Source organism: Aulostomus chinensis, chromosome 1, assembly GCF_037954235.1.
Source record: "Aulostomus chinensis isolate RoL2024-O1b breed Wild chromosome 1, RoL_Achi_v1.0, whole genome shotgun sequence".
NCBI classification, from domain to species: Eukaryota; Metazoa; Chordata; class Actinopteri; order Syngnathiformes; family Aulostomidae; genus Aulostomus; species Aulostomus chinensis.
Window position 1 is genome coordinate 47,731,717 of NC_141320.1, and position 21,170 is coordinate 47,752,886.

Here is a 21,170-nt window from a genome sequence, read left to right on the forward strand (position 1 = left end):
TTTCAATGGACTGACAATGAGTCTCATTGAATGGTAAACATGTCAAATATGAAGTCATCACCTGAGGAGGTCTGCTGCTGGAATGAAGCTCCAGATATTCACAAGATATTCTAGATCTTAAGATAAAGCATTTTTATATTTGATTTATTGTTCATTAGCCTGCTTCACATTGTTTGATTTTATGTGTTGCATATAAATAGAACTTTGATCCACAACCTCCACAAACACTCTTGTCCAACTTTTGTGCCCAAATTTTCTCCTCATGAGGCACCAAATCAAGTCAAGTCATTTTTATTTGTTAGAACCAAATCACAACAAAGTTCTCTCATGACTCTTTACTAGTAGAGCAGGTCCAGCACCAAACTGCTTCAATGAATCTACACCCAACAATTCTCCACCAGCAGCACATCCTGCAACAGCAGTGATGAACACCTTCCTTTTAACAGGCAGGAACGTCGAGCAGATCCAGGATCAGTGGGGACGGCCTCCTGCTTTGACCGGTTGTATTTAAAGCTCCATCAGATTGAAACAACCTTTCCTCCTCACTTGGGTCTCTCACTTCCTTTCTCATCTTCAAATCATCAAGCATTTTCAAACATCTGCTCTTGTTTCTGATGCACCTCCCCTTTTCTCTCCAGGATTCACTCTCTACTTGTTCTTGTTTGTTCTCTGTACTGTAAATATGTGGATATTTGTGTATGAATATGCATTGTGTACTTTAATGGTGCATGGAAGCAGTATTTATTTAGATGGGTGTTTAAATGTATGAGTATGTGAACACAGGCCCACTCTTATTCTGCAGTGGGATCTCTGATCATACTTTGTATAATACTGGATGGTGGTGGTGGTGGTGGTGGGGGGGGGCTTTGGGGAACATTGTTGGCCTGTACCTGGGTGTATGATGTGTGTGTCCTTGTGTTGAAAATAGAATCTCCTTTTTTTATTGTTGTATTGTTGGTCATTATTTGTCAGGACCCCCTCCAAAATGAGATGGTGCATCTCAAGGGGCTGCCCTTGAAATCAAGAATCAAGAATGAAGGTGTCTGCTGGTCTTGGTGGACCCTCTGCTTCTCCAGCTGAGTCAACAGATTCCTGTGTATCCTGAGTCATTGTGTATCCTGGCTGCATTCAGTGGTTTCACCGCTGCAGCCTAGCTTGATTGCCAGTCAGGACAGGTGTTATTAAGAATGGAAGAGGGGACAGTTTTGGCAGGACAAGTTGCTCCACATTCAGGAGACGGTGGGAAGTTTCAAAGCTGCCATAAATCTTGATGACAAACTCCTTCACTGTGTGGTTCAGAGTCCCTGGTTTGATTGCAGCTTTGACCTGAGCAGGTGTTCATCCACATCTCAGTAACAGGGGACACTTTATCACACCAGTGGACAAACATCAGCATTCATCACCCAGCAGCTCCTCTGATCAACAGAACAAGCTGAAGTATTCTGAGAAGGACGGCATGGATCCCTCTACCTCTCACATGCTAAGCTAGCACTCTACCATTGGAGCTAAGTCCCTGCTAATGAGCACAGCAGATAATGCAGGTTGACCTTCATGCATGGTTTAATGAGCGTCACCACTTGAAGCTTCTCTGGTTCAACAAACCCTTGGGACCAAGACACGAATTGTAACCTGTGCAGGTCCAGACCCATACTGAAGTTGGTGGAGACAATTGTTTCAACCAGGGACTGAATGAAAAGACTTGCCCAGACTCCAGCTCACTCTTCTGAACCGACCCCTCATCTCTGTGTGGAGTAAACATCAGAGGTGGGGGGTGCAGGTTCTGCTTTGACCTCCTGACCTCCTGGGTAAAGCAGTGGAGATGTTGAGCTTGAAGGAGTTGACGGCCTCCTTCATCTTCTCATTGGTTTGCTAAACTCAGCATCATGAAGTGTTGCTGAAATTCAACATGTCAGCTGAGGCCAGAGATTCCTGCATTCCCTGAGTCCTTGAGTGTCGTCTCTGTTGTTTGAAAGCACAAAGCTGTTCCTGATGGTCCAGTGTGTCAGATTCTGGGCTCTCACAGCTGTAACTGGGGTTTGAGCTCCGTTAAGGGACTGGTTTTGTGGAGAGAACCAAGCAGAAGAATTGACAGTTTCAGCAGGAAAGGTGACCATTGCCCCACAACCTCAGTCCCAGGATTCATTCCTGCTTCACCCAGCATGGCCCTATGATCAACAGAAATGAACTGCCAGTGGAGGTCCTCAGTAATCCAGGTCATGGTTTCTCTAGATTGCTGTGTTGTAGTCAGGACACTTGCAAATATCAGCCTCTTTCCTCCATGATCTCTCATTCTTTCTGTTCTCTCCATTTCTCCTCTTTGTTTCTACTCCTTGCTGACTGTTGTTCCTCATTTGTGGCAGAGTTCAGTCAGTGGACCGGACATTTTGCCATTGCACTGTCCATCATCAAGGCATTTAACATCCAAGACTGGCTCCCAGATCATGGCCATGACCTCATCCCCTGCACCAGTGGACAGTTCATCAAGGATGGCAAACATGTGGGTCTCAATTCCCCTCCATCTTTGTAGGTTGGTTACATTTCCTCCTGGTCTTTAATCCATCTTTAGTTGACATTCTTCTGTTGAGCCCAGTTTGTTGACTGCCAGGCTGTCTTACTTTTCAATGGCACAACAGCAGACAGCAAGAGGGTTGCTATGGTGCAGTTGGTAAAATCCCTATCTATGGTCTGCAGAAATATGCTGGGAGTTCTTTTTTATTATGAACCAGAATTCAAAGACTGACCAAGGAAACCAAAGCACAGAATTTAGAGATCAAAGAAAGAAATCAAAGACAGAACCTGAAGATCAGGAAATGGCACAGATCAATGAGATCCATGGACTCATCAGTGAAGGTTTTCTTTTGGTTCATGGTCACTTGTTGTCGTACTGGTGTGATGATGTCAGACCCTTCTCATTCAGTTCAAACAGACTCCAAAGTGTAGCTGTGATGCAGAGGGCAGCAGCCTTGTGCTTGGTTCCGTCATGGTTCTCTGCATTGTTAGCAAACTCACCAAAGACCTCCCTGAAAGCAGGATCATTTTCCCACAGTGCTTTTTTAACCAAGTACCAATTTGTCCCTCTTTAAAAAAACAACAAACAAAGATGAGGTCAGACTGAGATGGACGAGATGATATGGATGTGATTTATGGCTTTCAAACACCAAATATTCAATTTTTCTTCAGGGCTTTTGAGAGGTTCTGGGTAATGAATGAAAATTTAAGTTGGGCAAAAACTACATGTGGGGTCACTGTGTGTGTTTACACGTGTGTGTATTTCTTGTTTTATGGTGTTGGAGACCATTTCCATCCTCAACACTGATCAGGAGTCCTCGTCCTCATGGGGACCAAAGACCGGCCCTGATGCAGCGCAATGCAGTTTGTGAGTTCTTTCAGAGTGAAGGTCTGGATTGAGTTTAGTTTTAAATAAAGATTAAGATTCAGTTGGTTAAGATTAAGATTAAGGTTAGGCTGCACATAGAATGAAGTTGATCGAATGTTCTCATAAGAATAGCTGAGTGTGTTTACATGCAGACTTCCTCTTGTGACAACTGATGTCATTGGAAACCATCTTGAGGACATTTTGAGAAAGTTCAATCATTCAGCTGCAGTTACAGTGACTTACAACACTGCAACAACAACAAAAAACACCCCTCCACAAACACTCTTGTCCAACATTTGTGCCAAAATTTTCTCCTCATGAGGCACCAAATCACTACAAAAACAGCCATTAAGTTGATCTGGTTGGCACTGGTATTTGTTCTTGCTGCAGCTCATTTCCAGCTCTTAACAAGAACTCAGGAGTGATTCAGGAGAAGAGTTTCAGAACAGCCCAGGTTGGGGACTGGAATTTTGAAGTTTCCCCTGGAACCAAACAACCTTGGGAGGTAAAACCTCCAATCCTAGCCACTCAGATGCAGCAGCAGAAGAAGCTGTCATCCACCCTGACAGTCAGAGCATCAAGTCAAGAAAACATCAACCATCTTGTATGTGGAGTCTGGATTCTTTTCTAGAATGAGACGGCAATGACAGTCCTGCCAAGTGACATCACTGACATGACTGGATGACTTCAGTCACGTGACTGGATGACTTCAGTCACATGACTGGATGACCTGAATGAATAAGAAATCAAATATAAAAATGCTTTATTTTAAGATCTAGAATATCTTGTGAATATCTGGAGCTTCATTCCAGCAGCAGACCTCCTCAGGTGATGACTTCATATTTGACATGTTTACCATTCAATGAGACTCATTGTCAGTCCATTGAAATTTACTGGTGTTCCTGGTGAGTTGATTTAACAACATGAGCTGACAGAATCTACGTTCAGGGAGGAACCACCACATCCAGGGTTCTGGACCTTAGAGCAGGCAGAGCCATCAAAGTAGCAGACTAAGCTAGCAGACATCAGCATTGAGAAGAAACTGATACCTGAGCCTACTTTTGGGTCTGGTCAAGTGATGACACAATAATATGATATCATTGTCAGACTGACGCCTGCTCAACAGTGACCAAACACTGCCCTATTGCATTGTGGGAAATTTCTGCTTGGCTTGTGTCCATCAATACACACAAAGAAATTTATCTCATGCTGCCGTGACCCGGATTCGAACCGGGGTTGCTGCGGCCACAACGCAGAGTACTAACCACTATACGATCACGGCTTCCTCAACAGCAGTTTGAGCTTCGATGTCTTTGTCTCATTGAGTGTTGCGGCGAACAACTGTTGAACAACTGATGCGCGACTGCAGCGGCCCCTGATGCAGGAGACGGGCCAGGCCCCGTTCAGAAGGTGGTGGATATTATTCTTGGTGTTTTTAGGGCATGTTTCGGCCTGTCAAATCCTGATCGGGGCCAGTTTGGTTGTGTTGTCTGCAGCGCCTGGCACGCTCAGCGGGAGTGAGTCCGATCATTTTAAAGGTGGGTCAAACAATTTAGGTTGAGACGAAGGACGGCACGGGCAGAGCAGACGCAGGTCTTCATTCCACCCGCAGAGCTGTAGAGCATGGATCATGTCAAGGACGAAATGAGGGGAAAGAGAGCAGGAGAGCAGGGCAGAGACAAACACAGAGAATGCTCTCCGAAAACAAGGACTGTTCAGTCAATGGTAGAGCAGAGTGGCGCAGAGGAAGCGTGCTGGGCCCATAACCCAGAGGTCGATGGATCGAAACCATCCTCTGCTAAAAGAAGAAAAATAAAATAAACCTGCATCTTTAGAAACGTGTGTCTGTTAAAAAGAGGTTCATCAGGATATTTTCTTCCTCCACAATCACCAACCATTGTGAGAGTTAACAACAGTCCACTTTCTGACTGAAGCAAAAGTAGACTTCAAAAGGTTCTTCTGATTCAACATAGCAGCTAAATTTCCATTTCCATTTCCTGAACAGGACAGGTTAAAAAAAAGGGAATGTCATGACTTCCTCTGTATGTTAGAATATGAACGACTAAAAATGTTCATGCCCAGTTTAAAGTTAGAATTAAACTGAAAATACCAAAATCTCCCCTCTTCAGTCCTGTCACTCAGTGTTGTAAACTGTTTCAAACAAATTCTACTGTTGAACAGTTCAAGTGTTTCTAATGAAGCTGAATGTTCTCCTCTGCTTTCCTCAATTGGGTTTCTTTCATGTCCTCCTGAGATCAAAGACAGAATTCTAGGTACAAATAAATATACTATCAAAGCCCCCTGATGACATCATCATCAATTCTGTCTTTGATCTGGAGGCTCTTTCTTTAATCTTGGCTTTGATCTGACTAATGTTTCCTGACAGGTTGCTGTTTGCACTCCAGAGCAACCAGTAGTTGATCCTATCAGACCAGTCTGATGAACGAAGCTTTTCACTGTCAGTGGAATCACTGGGAAAAGAAACTCCTCCTGTCAGATGAAGGCTTCACAGTGTTGAGGAGGGTTTGTTCAGATGATTCTAGAAGAATAAATCAAAACCTCATCATTGAACATGAACATTAATCACTGATGACTGTTTTAACTGAACCTACTGGATACTGTGGTGCCTGATGAGGAGACAACTTGGGTACAAAGTTGCAGAAGAGGGTTTTTGGAGAGGAGATTTAGATGAGATGGTTTCCAAATCAAATCGGTTGTTACAAGGGAAAGTCTGCATGGAAACACACACACACACACACACACACACAAACACACACACACACACACACACACACACACACACACACACACACGCACAGAGTCCTACTGACTAACCCATGTTTTTCTTCACTTAAACCACCACTGGAGTATTGAAAGAGATTGCATGAGACACCATCAACTTAAATTAAAAACCCCTGACTGCCTTTAATTCCCTCCTGGCTGCAGGAAATTAGACAGACCAGCCCCCATAGCGGGCCTGCACGGTGGTGCAGTGGTCAGCACTGTGCCCTCACAGCAAGAAGGTTCCGGGTTCGAGTGGCTCGGGCATGGGATCATTCTGTGTGGAGTCTCCATGTTCTCCCCGTGCCTGCGTGCGTCCTCTCTGATACTCCAGCTTCCTCCCACAGTCCAAAAACATGCAATTTGGGGACGAGGCTGATTGGATTCTTTAAATTGACCGTAGGTATGAGTGTGAATGGTTGTTTGTCTCTGTGTGTTGGCCCTGCGATGGACTGGCGACCTGTCCAGGGTGAACCCCGCCTCTCGCCCATAGATGCTGGGATAGGCTCCAGCCCCCCCGCGACCCTTACTAGTAAGGAATAAGCAGAAGATGACGATGGATGACCCACAGAGTGGAGGTGAGACCACAACCATGCTCTACAATCAATATTTACATCAAACCAGCACCATCTCAACAACTTAACCTGACTAAATATATACATGATTCCAGACTACTACACCAACTCAGTCATACATCCACATAATCATTCAATGAACCTTGTCTGTGATTGTACCCCCTCCCCCATCTGGGAGCAAAGGTTTGCACCTACAGCTCTTAAGGAACTTCCTTGGGCCACTCTCCCCTTTTGGCTCCACCCCCTTTAAGGAAACCACCAGGAAGAGGTGAGGACTGACCGTGACGACTGAAACTGCCACATTTACATGAGACAAACTAGATCAACACTAAATACCAGGCCTTGCACAGTGATTCCCACTGACTGACACTGGGGTCTTCATTTTCCACAGGCAGGATGGCCGGTCCCCCTGTGCTTCCCAGGTCCCTCCCTGGAACACATGGCATAGAAAATGTTTCACTTGTTTGCTGATTCAATAAACCTGACCATCAACATGTGTGTGTGCCTCTAATTTACATAAACTGTTAATACCAAGACAAATGCTACCTTCAATTAATCATTGATGTCATGGAACCCTTGGTCTCCATTACATTGGTCAACCAGAGAAGCTTCAACTGGTGACGCTCATTCAACCATGCATGAAGGTCAAGGTGCATTATCTGCTGTGCTCCTTAACAGGGGAATTAGCTCCAATGGTAGAGCGCTAGCTTAGCATGTGAGCGGTAGAGGGATCGATGCCCTCATTCTCCAGAATACTTTAACTTGTTCTGTTGATCAGAGGAGCTGCTGGGTGTTGAATGCTGATGTTTGTCCACTGGTGTGATAAAGTGTCCCCTGTTACTGAGATGAGGATGAACACCTGCTCAGGTCAAAGCTGCAATGAAGTCAAGTCATCACCCTGTAAAGCACCAAATAACAAAAGTTACACTTTACAAGTAGAACAGGTCCAGTTCAACACTCCTTAAATGAATTTACACCCAACAATTCTTCATGAGCAAGCACATCCTAGCTTAGGCCCAACTTTTCTTGGCGCTCTCCCAGATGCTTGGGAGCTTCTGGGGGAGCGCTAGTTGGGCCTAAGCTAGGAGCTAAGCTAAGTTGGTCTGCACCAGCTACTGAGGGTTGGCTAGCTCTCGCAGCTTTTGGTGCAGAGCCGCTGCAGGTCCAATTCAACCTCGCTAAGCCTCACCTCCAACACAACAAGAAAACTACATTTAACACACTTATCAGTATCACTAAAGGAGGCAGAGGAGGAACAAAACATGTGGCACTCTGAGCAGGAGAGAGGAGGACAAGAGGGAGAAGCCATCGTTAGCTTGGAGTGGAGAATTTACAAGGCAGAAAGACTGTTGCTACCAGAATGATGGTCTTTTAAACTTCAGCCAAATAAAGCAAGAAGGTATTAATTTTTGGTGGGTAATTAGTCAATGAAATAAGGAATTAGCAGGGAGGATCACACTTTAGCGAGGACAATGAAGCAAGGCTCTACGTTCAGCAACACAGAAAAAGGAGTTGAGGTCACACGCTTCCTGCAACCAAGGTCAAAAATCCAGGACGGACCAAGGGGAGGACAACAAAGACAAAGACACAAGAAACAGAGATAATAACCATAAACTCCATAACAACCATAACAAATATAACCATACAGAACATATATAACAAATATAACAAGAAAAGTATTAAAAGATGTGTCACCTCTGGTCAGATACCCTGATTTGCATTTGTGTCTGTCAGCATTTTCATTTTCATGTTAAAGCCTCCAGAATGAGGGGATGAATGCTGCAAAATGGAACAGCAACATTGAACCAAGTACAGGATTGGTGGGAGACTGATGGTCGCTGTTTGGGTTTTTGAAGAACAAGGAGGGCGTGGCTTCAAGTTGGATTCTCAGAGACTATTTCCCCAACCTCTACATTGGAATCTGCACTGCCATCCAGTCACATGACTGAAGTCATCCAGTCACATGACTGAAGTCATCCTGTCATGTCAGTGATGTCACTTGGCAGGACTGTCATTGCCGTCTCATTCTAGAAAAGAATCCAGACTCCACCTGTGGCTCCATGATAACTGATGGACCTCTGGTTGGAGGCTGGACGATGATGTTTGGACTGGAAGGAAAACTCCTTGTCCAAATTCCATTGTGTTCAAGTTTAAAGTCCCACAATAAGAAGTAGCTGAATCTGACAGGTGGAGGTTTGGAACTACAAGATGGTGATGTTTCCTTGACTTGATGCTCTGACTGTCAGGGTGGATGACAGCTTCTTCTGCTGCTGCATCTGAGTGGCTATGATTGGAGCTTTTACCCTCCAAGGTTGTTTGGTTCCAGGGGAAATTTTAGAATTCCAGTCCCCAACCTGGGCTGTTCTGAAACTCTTCTCCTGAATCACTCCTGAGCTGCAGCAAGAACAAATACCAGTGCCAACCAGATAAACTTCATGGCTGCTAACAGAACTTAGACACTTGATTTCCATCAATCTAGAGCCAAGAAGGCCCTCACCTGTGGTTCTCCTCCAGGAGGGTCCAGGTTCTGCCATTGGGGCTCCTGGTGCCACTGCCAGAGAGCCTCAGCTGCACACTGCAACATTTCAACAGGAGATTGACATTCCTTCAAATGTCCTGACATCTGATTCCAATGGTTCTGTTCCATGTTTATATTTTAAAATCAATCACACAATGAAAGCTGCCTCAGCTGCTTTAAGAGAGAGAACAAGCTAAGAGATCTGAAACCAGTAAAATATGCTTTTCTGTGTGCAAACTAGTGAGGGGCATGGAAGGATATTTTACCACCAATACAGAACCCAGACTTTAGTCATGTGATGAGATGGAGACTCTGATTATGAAGTTAATGGACAAAATGTGAATTGAAAGAAAACACATTTCTTCAGTAGATTTTGATCCAACATTGAAGTTAGATTTTGGTGGCTGCTCCATGTTGGAGGAAACCAGGCGATGTTGGACCATCACAGGGAAGCTCCTTTGCCTCCTCTGCTGCCAGTTCAACCACTCACTCCCATCAGTGAGAGCAGCTTCAACTGGGTTTGGAATTTACCACTGTGGATGCATAGGAATGTGGAGAAAATGACCTTTGTCAGAAGTGGGATTCCAACCCACACCTCCAGGAGAGACTGCGACCTGAACGCAGCGCCTTAGACCGCTCGGCCATCCTGACAGACACTGAAAGTTGCAGACTGAATTAATTCACTGACAAAGTAGAATTTTTTCCACAGGAGCTACTGGCTCCTTAGTTGTTACATTTATTGTTAACATTAAACACACAGTCTGAGTTCATGGCAGTAAGAAATGAACCAGAACATTTGAACCACATAACATCTCTTGATCAGTTTGTTACATGGGACACATTCCAGACAGGAAGGTCCTTCTGAGACTTGAACTGGGATCACTGGACCCAGAGTCCAGAGGGCTCACCATTCCACCATGGAACCAAACACAATGAGGAGGTTCCTCTAAATACCACTTGACATCACCTGCAATACAACCTGTTGATATTTGGAGGTTCATCTTGCTCTTGTTCCAGACGACATTGGCAAAAGGATCATGAACCACAAGGAAATCATGGAACTCCAGATTGATTCAGGACTTTCTAACTTCATCGTATGACCTGGGAGCAAAGACTGGCCAGGCCTTCCTTAATTTATCAGTTAATTACTGCTTCAACAAACATGCCACTTAATTAAGTTACCAGAATTTCTCTCATTGAAAAACCCACCAGCCTGATTTCTTGACATGACATGAAAAATTCTCCAAGAACCCACAGTTGGGTGGAAAGATACCAGGTTAACCAGGAGGAGTCCTGTTCCTGAACCATGGATGGAACAAAGTCCACTGGAAAACTCAGCAGTTCCTGAGTGCCAGATCCATCCGGGAGCTTGGGTCTCCACTTGACTGTGATGATCCATGAGATCAAGGAGGACAGAGGAAAGAAGGATCCTGTTGGAGATCTCCTCCCTTCTTCCTCCACTTCACTACTACTTGGATGTCAGGAATATGAGGCACTTTACTCAAATGACGTATTAGGAGTTTCCTGTTTGACAAGAAGGAAGTCAGAGGTTCATACCTCACTTGTTGGTGGTGCCCTCAACCTGCTGAGAGCATCACTTAGTTCTCTACAGAGAAACATGGCAGCTCTGCTGAAGGCTGCAGGAAACCTGCTGGAACTGAGACTTGGACTCAGATCACTGGATTCAAAGTCCAGGGTGCCAACAGGTCCACCAGGGCATCTGTGCTTTACTTACCGTGTAAAAAGGACCACAGTGGTCGTCTGGTTTTAATTTAACAAACAAATACGGTTGAAAACTTTGAGACAGAGACACAGGGCTCTTATTTGAAGGGCCATGGGATGGGAAATATCCCAGACCTCTGAGATCAGAGCGCTCACTTTGATCTCAGGGTCCTGACTTTGGGGGTTCTTCCTTTGGTCTTCAAATACTCGTGGTTTTTATTGGCAGAACTTTCAACTTGCATGCAAAAAGAGAATCACAGTCAATGTAAACCCAGCAGACAGTGTTTATTTCTAATAAATCAGACAATCGCACAAATGAGAATGAAAGGAGAAAACAATAAAATGTTTTAAAAACCTTCTCCACTCTAAAGCTTTTTAAAGTTCATTTGAAGGTTCAAAGGTGGAGGTGAGGAGGTCACCCTGATCCTCCCTGTCGTCACTGCCAGGATTCTTTCTTCTGGTGCTGTGGTTCTTCTGATGAAGGGGGCGTGATGTTTGCTGTCTCAGGCTCCACCAAATGTCCTCTTTAGGACGCCACAATGTGGCCTCTTCACTGCTCCATCTCCCCTGCATCGGAGACACCAGGGTTCCTCCTGGTGCCGACCCCATCGTCCTTCTACCCAATGGTGCGGCCATGGATCCTCAGAGGAGGCTGGGATCCTTCTTCTCATCAGAGCCACAGTTTTTCCTGGAGGGAACAACAGGAGCTTTGTTGTAATGTTTTGCTCGGTGTTTCCTGCTCAGAGCGTCAGGATCTGTGACGCTATTTTGTGGTAGGGGGTCATCATCTTGTTGTGTGGTAGTGGATTCACTGATCTTCTGTTTCAACACATTCAAGTTCATTATCCTACAAGTCAAAGTACATTTGGTGTGGAGTTTTAGTTTCTGGCCTCAATCATAACGTGTGCCTTTCTTCTTCATGAACATTTCTCAGCTTTGTAAGTTTATTCTAGTTTTTCTTCCTCACTTTTCTATTCCATTGTTGAAGATTCTACTGCAGGTTGGAGTTCCCTGTTGACTGAAGCAGAAACAGGAACAACAAGCTGGAGGCTGTCAGAGCTCCAAGTTGGGGGCTGATATTAAAGTAGGAGATGAACACATCCAGGTTAGCATCCCTCTCAGAAGCTGCTACTTTAGCCCTTCAGGATACAGCAGCCTAGCATAGCTTCATCTGGCCAGTTAGTGGCCCACTTTGATGTCTGGGATATCAGGTTCAAGGTTCTTCACAGCTCTGAATGAAGGCTTTCTAAAGTGTTAACCAGTACTCCAGTTGTAAAAAACAATCAGGGGGGATGGTAGATTTTGATGTTTAGGAACAGATCATTTGTGCTGATGACAGCGCATCAGGTGAGAGACCAACAGTGTACCCTTACTCCTCTAAAACAACATGCATGCTATGGATATTACCTGTCTGCTACTCCTGTCATTGATCTTGACCAAGCCCCCAGGCTGACACTGCTACCACTGCTCCTACATAGTTAGAGTCAAATGCAGAGGACATTTTCCCACCGGGTGCAAGTGCAACTTCATACTCATGCTACCTATAAATCTGGGAATTCTTCTATATTTTGAAACAAAACATTCTCAAGTCAAGTCCATTTTAATGAAAGTGCAAGAGCAAAAGAATGAAACAAATGTACTGTGGCAGGAAAGCGCTACACTCCCCACCATGAGGGGCAGTGTGGCAGACGATAGTGAGTGGTCACCTAGCAGTAGACCTGGTCCGACCCTTCTCCGTCCTTTCCACTTCCTCTCCCTCCTTTACGGAGCCGACAGCCGTGCGTGGTGGCGTCTCACTGGTCAGCAGATTGGTTACAAACAAAGGTACCTCAAAACCTCAAAATAATGCTACAGTGATGTCGGAAGAATTGCTAATGAACTCAAAATAATGCTAAAAGTAATGTATTGAAAGTTTCGAATAACCTCAAAGTAATGCTGACAGTGATGTAGTAAGAGTTGCTACGAACCTCAAAATAATGCGACAGTGATGTTGGAAGCATTGCTAATGATCTCAAAATGATGCGACAGTGATGGAGTAAGAATTGCTAATGAACTCAAAATGATGCTAACATTAATGTAGTGATAGTTGCTAATAAACTCAAAGTGATGCTGACAGTCATGTAGTAAGAGTTGCTACGAACCTTAAAATAATGCAACAGTAATGTAGTAATAGTTGGTACGAACCTCAAAATAATGCGACAGTGATGTCAGAAGAATTGCTAATGATCTAAAAATGATACAACAGTGATGAAGTAAGAATTGCTAATGAACTCAAAATGATGCTAACAGTAATGGAGTGAAAGTTTCGAATAACCTCAAAGTGATGCTGACAGTCATGTAGTAAATGTTGCTACGAACCTCAAAATAATGCAACCGTAATGTAGTAAGAGTTGCTTCGAACATCAAAATAATGCTACAGTAATGTAGTAAGAGTTGCTACGAACCTCAATATAATGCTACAGTAATGTAGTAAGAGTTGCTACGAACCTCAAAATAATGCAACCGTAATGTAGTAAGAGTTGCTTCGAACATCAAAATAATGCTACAGTAATGTAGTAAGAGTTGCTACGAACCTCAATATAATGCTACAGTAATGTAGTAAGAGTTGCTACGAACCTCAAAATAATGCTACAGTGATGTCGGAAGAATTCCTAATAAACTCAAAATGATGCTAACAGTAATGTAGTGATAGTTGCTGATAAACTCAAAGTGATGCTGACAGTCGTGTCGTAAGAGTTGCCACTAACCACAAAATAATGCTACTAACCACAAAATAATGCGACAGTGATGTCGGAAGAATTGCTAATGATCTCAAAATGATGCGACAGTGATGTAGTAAGAATTGCTAATGAAGTCAAAATGACGCTAACAGTGATGTACTTAAAGTTGCTAATCAACTCAGTGATGCTTAAAGTAATGCAGTACGTGTTTCAAACAACCTCAAAGAGATGCTGACGGTCATGTAGTAAGAGTTGCTACGAACCTTAAATAATGCGACAGTGATGTCAGAAGAATTTCTAAAGATCTCAAAATGATGCGTAAGTGATTTAGTAGGAATTGCTAATGAACTCAAAATGATGCTAACAGTAATGTAGTGAACGTTTCGAAAGACCTCAAAGTGATGCTGACAATCATGTAGTAAGAGTTGCTACGAACCTCAAAATAATGCGACAGTGATGTCGGAAGAATTGCTAATGATCTCAAAATGATGCGACAGTGATGTAGTAAGAATTGCTAATGAACTCAAAATGATGCTAACAGTAATGGAGTGAACGTTTCGAATAACCTCAAAGTGATGCTGACAATCATGGAGTAAGTGTTGCTACGAACCTCAAAATATTGCGACAGTGATGTCGGAAGAATTGCTAATGAACTCAAAATTATGCTAACAGTAATGTAGTGATAGTTGCTAATCAAGTCAGTGATGCTTACAGTAATGTAGTAAGTGTTTCGAACAACCTCAAAGTGATGCTGACAGTCATGTAGTAAGAGTTGCTACGAACCTCAAAATAATGTGACAGTGATGTCGGAAGAATTGCTAATGATCTCAAAATGATGCTACAGTGATTTAGTAAGAATTGCTAATGAACTCAAAATGATGCTAACATTAATGGAGTGAAAGTTGCTAATAAACTCAAAGTGATGCTGACAGTAATGTAGTAAGAGTTGCTACGAACCTTTAAATAATGCAACAGTAATGTAGTAAGAGTTTCTACGAACATCAAAATAATGCGACAGTGATGTCAGAAGAATTGCTAATGATCTCAAAATGATGCGACAGTGATGTCGGAAGAATTGCGAATGAACTCAAAATGATGCTAACAGTAATGGAGTGAACATTTCAAACAACCTCAAAGTGATGCTGACAGTCATGTAGTAAGAGTTGCGATGAACCTAAAAAATAATGCGACAGTGATGTCAGAAGAATTGCTAATGATCTCAAAATGATGCTACAGTGATTTAGTAAGAATTGCTAATAAACTAAAAATGATGCTAACATTAATGGAGTGAAAGTTGCTAATAAACTCAAAGTGATGCTGACAGTAATGTAGTAAGAGTTGCTACGAACCTTTAAATAATGCAACAGTAATGTAGTAAGAGTTGCTACGAACATCAAAATAATGCGACAGTGATGTCAGAAGAATTGCTAATGTTCTCAAAATGATGCGACAGTGATGTCGGAAGAATTGCGAATGAACTCAAAATGATGCAAACAGTAATGGAGTGAACATTTCAAACAACCTCAAAGTGATGCTGACAGTCATGTAGTAAGAGTTGCGACGAACCTAAAAAATAATGCAACAGTGATGTCAGAAGAAATGCTAATGATCTCAAAATGATGCTACAGTGATTTAGGAAGAATTGCTAATGAACTCAAAATGATGCTAACATTAATGGAGTGAAAGTTGCTAATAAACTCAAAGTGATACTGACAGTAATGTAGTAAGAGTTTCTACAAACCTTTAAATAATGCAACAGTAATGTAGTAAGAGTTGCTAATGATCTCAAAATGATGCGACAGTGATTTAGTAAGAATTGCTAATGAACTCAAAATGATGCTAACAGTAATGTAGTGAACGTTTCGAAAGACCTCAAAGTGATGCTGACAATCATGTAGTAAGAGTTGCTACGAACCTCAAAATAATGCGACAGTGATGTCGGAAGAATTGCTAATGATCTCAAAATGATGCGACAGTGATGTAGTAAGAATTGCTAATGAACTCAAAATGATGCTAACAGTAATGGAGTGAACGTTTCGAATAACCTCAAAGTGATGCTGACAATCATGGAGTAAGTGTTGCTACGAACCTCAAAATATTGCGACAGTGATGTCGGAAGAATTGCTAATGAACTCAAAATTATGCTAACAGTAATGTAGTGATAGTTGCTAATCAAGTCACTGATGCTGACAGTAATGTAGTAAGTGTTTCGAACAACCTCAAAGTGATGCTGACAGTCATGTAGTAAGAGTTGCTACGAACCTCAAAATAATGTGACAGTGATGTCGGAAGAATTGCTAATGATCTCAAAATGATGCTACAGTGATTTAGTAAGAAATGCTAATGAACTCAAAATGATGCTAACATTAATGGAGTGAAAGTTGCTAATAAACTCAAAGTGATGCTGACAGTAATGTAGTAAGAGTTGCTACGAACCTTTAAATAATGCAACAGTAATGTAGTAAGAGTTTCTACGAACATCAAAATAATGCGACAGTGATGTCAGAAGAATTGCTAATGATCTCAAAATGATGCGACAGTGATGTCGGAAGAATTGCGAATGAACTCAAAATGATGCTAACAGTAATGGAGTGAACATTTCAAACAACCTCAAAGTGATGCTGACAGTCATGTAGTAAGAGTTGCGATGAACCTAAAAAATAATGCGACAGTGATGTCAGAAGAATTGCTAATGATCTCAAAATGATGCTACAGTGATTTAGTAAGAATTGCTAATAAACTAAAAATGATGCTAACATTAATGGAGTGAAAGTTGCTAATAAACTCAAAGTGATGCTGACAGTAATGTAGTAAGAGTTGCTACGAACCTTTAAATAATGCAACAGTAATGTAGTAAGAGTTGCTACGAACATCAAAATAATGCGACAGTGATGTCAGAAGAATTGCTAATGTTCTCAAAATGATGCGACAGTGATGTCGGAAGAATTGCGAATGAACTCAAAATGATGCTAACAGTAATGGAGTGAACATTTCAAACAACCTCAAAGTGATGCTGACAGTCATGTAGTAAGAGTTGCGACGAACCTAAAAAATAATGCGACAGTGATGTCAGAAGAAATGCAAATGATCTCAAAATGATGCTACAGTGATTTAGGAAGAATTGCTAATGAACTCAAAATGATGCTAACATTAATGGAGTGAAAGTTGCTAATAAACTCAAAGTGATACTGACAGTAATGTAGTAAGAGTTTCTACAAACCTTTAAATAATGCAACAGTAATGTAGTAAGAGTTGCTAATGATCTCAAAATGATGCGACAGTGATTTAGTAAGAATTGCTAATGAACTCAAAATGATGCTAACAGTAATGTAGTGAACGTTTCGAAAGACCTCAAAGTGATGCTGACAATCATGTAGTAAGAGTTGCTACGAACCTCAAAATAATGCGACAGTGATGTCGGAAGAATTGCTAATGATCTCAAAATGATGCGACAGTGATGTAGTAAGAATTGCTAATGAACTCAAAATGATGCTAACAGTAATGGAGTGAACGTTTCGAATAACCTCAAAGTGATGCTGACAATCATGGAGTAAGTGTTGCTACGAACCTCAAAATATTGCGACAGTGATGTCGGAAGAATTGCTAATGAACTCAAAATTATGCTAACAGTAATGTAGTGATAGTTGCTAATCAAGTCACTGATGCTTACAGTAATGTAGTAAGTGTTTCGAACAACCTCAAAGTGATGCTGACAGTCATGTAGTAAGAGTTGCTACGAACCTCAAAATAATGTGACAGTGATGTCGGAAGAATTGCTAATGATCTCAAAACGATGCTACAGTGATTTAGTAAGAATTGCTGATGAACTCAAAATGATGCTAACATTAATGGAGTGAAAGTTGCTAATAAACTCAAAGTGATGCTGACAGTAATGTAGTAAGAGTTGCTACGAACCTTTAAATAATGCAACAGTAATGTAGTAAGAGTTTCTACGAACATCAAAATAATGCGACAGTGATGTCAGAAGAATTGCTAATGATCTCAAAATGATGCGACAGTGATGTCGGAAGAATTGCGAATGAACTCAAAATGATGCTAACAGTAATGGAGTGAACATTTCAAACAACCTCAAAGTGATGCTGACAGTCATGTAGTAAGAGTTGCGATGAACCTAAAAAATAATGCGACAGTGATGTCAGAAGAATTGCTAATGATCTCAAAATGATGCTACAGTGATTTAGTAAGAATTGCTAATAAACTAAAAATGATGCTAACATTAATGGAGTGAAAGTTGCTAATAAACTCAAAGTGATGCTGACAGTAATGTAGTAAGAGTTGCTACGAACCTTTAAATAATGCAACAGTAATGTAGTAAGAGTTGCTACGAACATCAAAATAATGCGACAGTGATGTCAGAAGAATTGCTAATGTTCTCAAAATGATGCGACAGTGATGTCGGAAGAATTGCGAATGAACTCAAAATGATGCAAACAGTAATGGAGTGAACATTTCAAACAACCTCAAAGTGATGCTGACAGTCATGTCGTAAGAGTTGCGACGAACCTAAAAAATAATGCGACAGTGATGTCAGAAGAAATGCTAATGATCTCAAAATGATGCTACAGTGATTTAGGAAGAATTGCTAATGAACTCAAAATGATGCTAACATTAATGGAGTGAAAGTTGCTAATAAACTCAAAGTGATACTGACAGTAATGTAGTAAGAGTTTCTACAAACCTTTAAATAATGCAACAGTAATGTAGTAAGAGTTGCTAATGATCTCAAAATGATGCGACAGTGATTTAGTAAGAATTGCTAATGAACTCAAAATGATGCTAACATTAATGGAGTGAAAGTTTCGAATAACCTCAAAGTGATGCTGACAGTCATGTAGTAAGAGTTAATACGAACCTCAAAATATTGCGACAGTGATGTCAGAAGAATTGCTAATGATCTCAAAATGATGCGACAGTGATGTCAGAAGAATTGCTCATGAACTCAAAATGATGCTAACATTAATGGAGTGAAAGTTGCAAATAAACTCAAACTGATGCTGACAGTAATGTGGTAAGAGTTGCTACGAACCTTTAAATAATGCAACAGTAATGTAGTAAGAGTTGCTACGAACCTCAAAATAATGCGACAGTGATGTCAGAAGAATTGCTAAAGATCTCAAAATGATGCGACAGTGATTTAGTAAGAATTGCTAATAAACTCAAAATGATGCTAACAGTAATGGAGTGAACGTTTCGAACAACCTCAAAGTGATGCTGACAGTAATGTAGTAAGAGTTAATACGAACCTCAAAATCTTGGGACAGTGATGTCGGAAGAATTGCTAATGAACTCAAAATGATGCTAATAGTAACGGAGTGAACATTTCGAACAACCTCAAAGTGATGCTGACAGTCATGTAGTAAGAGTTAATACGAACCTAAAAATATTGCGACAGTGATGTCGGAAGAATTGCTAATGATCTCAAAATGATGCAACAGTGATTTAGTAAGAATTGCAAATGAACTCAAAATGATGCTAACATTAAAGGAGTGAAAGTTGCTAATAAACTCAAAGTGATGCTGACAGTAATGTAGTAAGAGTTGCTACGAACCTTTAAATAATGCAACAGTAATGTAGTAAGAGTTTCTACGAACATCAAAATAATGCGACAGTGATGTCAGAAGAATTGCTAATGATCTCAAAATGATGCGACAGTGATGTCGGAAGAATTGCGAATGAACTCAAAATGATGCGAACAGTAATGGAGTGAACATTTCAAACAACCTCAAAGTGATGCTGACAGTCATGTAGTAAGAGTTGCGATGAACCTAAAAAATAATGCGACAGTGATGTCAGAAGAATTGCTAATGATCTCAAAATGATGCTACAGTGATTTAGTAAGAATTGCTAATAAACTAAAAATGATGCTAACATTAATGGAGTGAAAGTTGCTAATAAACTCAAAGTGATGCTGACAGTAATGTAGTAAGAGTTGCTACGAACCTTTAAATAATGCAACAGTAATGTAGTAAGAGTTGCTACGAACATCAAAATAATGCGACAGTGATGTCAGAAGAATTGCTAATGTTCTCAAAATGATGCGACAGTGATGTCGGAAGAATTGCGAATGAACTCAAAATGATGCAAACAGTAATGGAGTGAACATTTCAAACAACCTCAAAGTGATGCTGACAGTCATGTCGTAAGAGTTGCGACGAACCTAAAAAATAATGCGACAGTGATGTCAGAAGAATTGCTAATGATCTCAAAATGATGCGACAGTGATGTAGTAAGAATTGCTAATGAACTCAAAATGATGCTAACAGTAATGTAGTGATAGTTGCTAAGAAACTCAGTGATGCTGACAGTAATGTGGTAAGAGTTGCTACGAACCTTTAAATAATGCAACAGTAATGTAGTAAGAGTTGCTACGAACCTCAAAATAATGCGACAGTGATGTCAGAAGAATTGCTAAAGATCTCAAAATGATGCGACAGTGATTTAGTAAGAATTGCTAATAAACTCAAAATGATGCTAACAGTAATGGAGTGAACGTTTCGAACAACCTCAAAGTGATGCTGACAGTAATGTAGTAAGAGTTAATACGAACCTCAAAATCTTGGGACAGTGATGTCGGAAGAATTGCTAATGAACTCAAAATGATGCTAATAGTAACGGAGTGAACATTTCGAACAACCTCAAAGTGATGCTGACAGTCATGTAGTAAGAGTTAATACGAACCTAAAAATATTGCGACAGTGATGTCGGAAGAATTGCTAATGATCTCAAAATGATGCAACAGTGATTTAGTAAGAATTGCAAATGAACTCAAAATGATGCTAACATTAAAGGAGTGAAAGTTGCTAATAAACTCAAAGTGATGCTGACAGTAATGTAGTAAGAGTTGCTACGAACCTTTAAATAATGCAACAGTAATGTAGTAAGAGTTTCTACGAACATCAAAATAATGCGACAGTGATGTCAGAAGAATTGCTAATGATCTCAAAATGATGCGACAGTGATGTCGGAAGAATTGCGAATGAACTCAAAATGATGCTAACAGTAATGGAGTGAACATTTCAAACAACCTCAAAGTGATGCTGACAGTCATGTAGTAAGAGTTGCGATGAACCTAAAAAATAATGCGACAGTGATGTCAGAAGAATTGCTAATGATCTCAAAATGATGCTACAGTGATTTAGTAAGAATTGCTAATAAACTAAAAATGATGCTAACATTAATGGAGTGAAAGTTGCTAATAAACTCAAAGTGATGCTGACAGTAATGTAGTAAGAGTTGCTACGAACCTTTAAATAATGCAACAGTAATGTAGTAAGAGTTGCTACGAACATCAAAATAATGCGACAGTGATGTCAGAAGAATTGCTAATGTTCTCAAAATGATGCGACAGTGATGTCGGAAGAATTGCGAATGAACTCAAAATGATGCAAACAGTAATGGAGTGAACATTTCAAACAACCTCAAAGTGATGCTGACAGTCATGTCGTAAGAGTTGCGAC

The 21,170-nt window shown here is 41.2% G+C and overlaps 2 non-coding genes across 2 annotated transcripts; one reads left to right on the forward strand and one right to left on the reverse strand.

Moving 5' to 3' along the window:
• Nucleotides 1-4,586: 4,586 nt before the first annotated feature.
• trnah-gug (transfer RNA histidin (anticodon GUG)) lies at nucleotides 4,587-4,658 on the reverse strand. Its single transcript has one exon. It is a non-coding gene; the product is annotated as a tRNA-His (tRNA).
• Nucleotides 4,659-5,105: 447 nt separating this feature from the next.
• Nucleotides 5,106-5,177, forward strand: trnam-cau (transfer RNA methionine (anticodon CAU)). The gene has a single exon. It is a non-coding gene; the product is annotated as a tRNA-Met (tRNA).
• Nucleotides 5,178-21,170: the final 15,993 nt, after the last annotated feature.